Below are 3,184 nucleotides of genomic sequence, written 5' to 3' on the forward strand. Positions count from 1 at the left end.
TGAGACCACACGACAAGTATCACAAAAAAAATACAGTGGAATTAAGAACCTCTCCTTTTTGTAATTCCCTCACCGAGCGATTCGTAATACTCATGAACAAGCGTTTTAACACTTGTTTAAAATTTAACAGTTTGTACAGTTCGTAAGATTTTCAAATGGTTGGGGAAAATTCAACAATCTGTAGTGTTTATTTAATTATCTGTGCTTTACCTCTGCAGACGGAACTCTACTGGACGGCTTTGGCGGATAGAGCTCCGAACGCAGTGGGGGGCGCCACCGGCTCCGCGGCGTGGCGCGCGTGGAGAACTAGAGCCCTAGCTACTCAGCTTCCAAAACAAGACCTGTCGCTAGCTCACTGTAAAAACATAGATGAATCCCACCGTAAACAATTTGAAGACTTCGTAGCTGCCCGAAACGAAATTGCATTAGATATTGGTATGTCATTAACGCCATCTATCGTGCAATAGTTAGAACTATTTCAAAAGAAAATTTAACTGAATACATTTATTACAGGACATGCATGTCAACATCACGGTCCGCCCGTTGAATGTATGGGTTGTAATAAAACAATTCGTAGTGGCAATATTGTGATTCAAGCGCCACGTATTGGTGAAGAGGTAATTATTAACAATATTTTTGAACATTTCTGTTTTAAAAATTTCCCCTATTTATTCAATCCTATTGTTATGGTTTTGATGCTAGTTTGACTACTCGCCGGTAGATGGTAGCTAAAAACAATATTGCGTTTTCTTTTCCAGGCCCTCTTTCATCCAGCGTGCTTTACATGTTCCGAATGCGACGAGTTGCTCGTTGAACTCGCCTATTGTGCTTTAGACGGCCGCCTCTACTGTGTTCGACATTATGGAGAGCGTCTCAAGCCGAGATGTCATGCCTGTGATGAGGTGAGTAATTTAAAATAAGTTCTATACTTACAATTTGAACCATTATTATTTATACAATTATTGTTTATAAGATTTTAAGAATTGTTTTATTTCTTATTTGTTTATTTATATTGTATCGTTATCAAAGATTGGATGTGTATTAATAGACGCTGCTATTTATAGACAGTTACTTTTAAGTAAGTGTAACAACATAACTTCTTAAAAAAGAAAAGGGTAACAAAAATGTATTACCTACACTAATAATATACTCAATTTTTGTACTATTGTGTATATCAAAAATAGTGTACAATTATAGACCAAAACGCTTTACACATAAAATTCAAATTCAAAGATAATAATAGCACTATAGTAACGTCAAGACTTGTGTTTTTCTTCTAAACATACCTTTTTTGCTACACAGCGTTGAATATCATACATATATTAATTGGAACGTAAATGTACATTTAATATTTATATGCGACACTTGATACTGATCATTTATAACCGACTCCTAAAAAGCGGAAGATTTCAATTTCACAAAGGCATGCATGTCACGAGATGTTTTGAATGCTGATGACTATCTCAATTGAAAATATGTAGTATGATTTAGTTTCTACACGCCAAATAAATAAATCTAACAAATTTTTGAAGTAAAACTTCTTTAGGCATGCTTGACTTGGGTAATAAGCGTGACGAGTGCGTTGCGAATAGTGTGATCGGGTGAGGCGAACGAAGTGAGAAAGAGAAATGCGAGCGCACATTTTCTTCCTCTCTTTCTCTTAAAGCCAGCTACGTTTCCATTCCATCTACATTTTCCATCTACGTTTTTCTACGTTCTGGATTTATAAATAGGTCATATAGGCCGCGGCCTAGCGTCCTAAGCGGCAGATTTCAGAGGACGGTCACTTGATTGATGAAGACCGTCTTCAATGTCTCAAGAAAAAATGAATTCTCTGGCTCTTCTCTACATAGAAGCAGATATAATCAATACCATAAACTATGATGATATTATAAATGATTTTGCTAATAAAAAGGCTCGTAAAAAATTGTACATCTTGTTTCTTTTTTACGCTCTCTTTCTTAATGACTAATTCATTCGCTTATTTTACTTTCATTCGTTTATTTAAATAATAATTTTCCATTTGTAGTACAGGAGGCCCCTTTACTACAAATGGAAAAATATTATTTGGGGCGGCAGAAATAAAGTGAAGAAAAAAAATAAAACTCGTAAAAAATAGAAATCCGGCACTGTATCTAAGACACTGCAGGCCTTTACGTGCTAACTATTTAGTAATATGGGCCATTGTGCTAAAGTTTTAATACAGTCGTGTGGTCCAAGGCACACTCGTTATTTTTATAAGACACACAAAAATATTTGATATCTAATTTTAGTAAAAAGTACAGAATTAAAGAAACATTTAGATTGTAATTGTTATTTTAATACAAACGTATATTGAGGAAAAGCAACAAAAATATCTAAAAATTTAACTCGCTTTTTATTACAAGACAACAATACTGGAACATTATTACCAAAAATTTGTAGAGATATGTAGTTTTAGTAGGTACTGTGACTCATCGTCTAGGTCTTAGTAGTACATTTTTAAACCTATCCCAATATATCCATGAGATCATATGATTGATTTAATGCCAATTAGTTGAGGTACGTGAGTACGTGACTCATTGAGGTGATAATTATTGATGCATTAGTTTGTCCATTTCACGGTGAACTATTCCATATGTACACAGAAACCCTAAGTTTATATGGACTTCACTATTGAATGCTTGAAATTAATGATGTTTGAATGTTATTTGTTGTTAAACATGGCTGATTTTTATTGCAAGGCGTTATGAATTCAGCTGAGGTAGGGCACAGCAGGAATTTCCTGTTAAAAATATGGAGTAGCCCGACTGGAGTAGTACCTCGACCTTACAGAAAACCACAGCTAAATAATACTGTTTTCAAGCAGTATTGTGTTCCTGTTGGTGGGTAAGGTGACCAGAGCTCCTGGGGGATTGGAGATTGGGTCGGCAACGCGCTTGCGATGCTTCTGGTGTTGCAGGTGTCTATAAGCTACGGTAATCTCTTACCATCAGGTGAGCCGTACGCTTGTCTGCCGACCTGGTGATATAAAAAAAAAATGAATTATAGTTTTATTTTATTGTTATAAATGTAATTTTATTTTAAGTACTGACTAAGTTTTATCAAGATGAAATTATAAGCAGTGGTCGCCCAGTGGTCGAAATTTGACCATAATAAACAAAATAGTATAATATATGGGTGTGTCTGTCAAATAAATGGTAAT

At 35.1% G+C, this 3,184-nt stretch overlaps 1 long non-coding RNA gene across 1 annotated transcript; it reads left to right on the top strand.

Moving 5' to 3' along the window:
* The first annotated feature begins 666 nt into the window (after window positions 1-666).
* On the top strand, window positions 667-1,932 carry LOC123654181. The gene is made up of 2 exons (XR_006743202.1): window positions 667-902; window positions 1,734-1,932. It is a non-coding gene; the product is annotated as an uncharacterized LOC123654181 (long non-coding RNA).
* The last annotated feature ends 1,252 nt before the right edge of the window (window positions 1,933-3,184 follow it).

The sequence above is a fragment of the Melitaea cinxia genome, chromosome 6, assembly GCF_905220565.1.
Source record: "Melitaea cinxia chromosome 6, ilMelCinx1.1, whole genome shotgun sequence".
NCBI lineage: Eukaryota > Metazoa > Arthropoda > Insecta > Lepidoptera > Nymphalidae > Melitaea > Melitaea cinxia.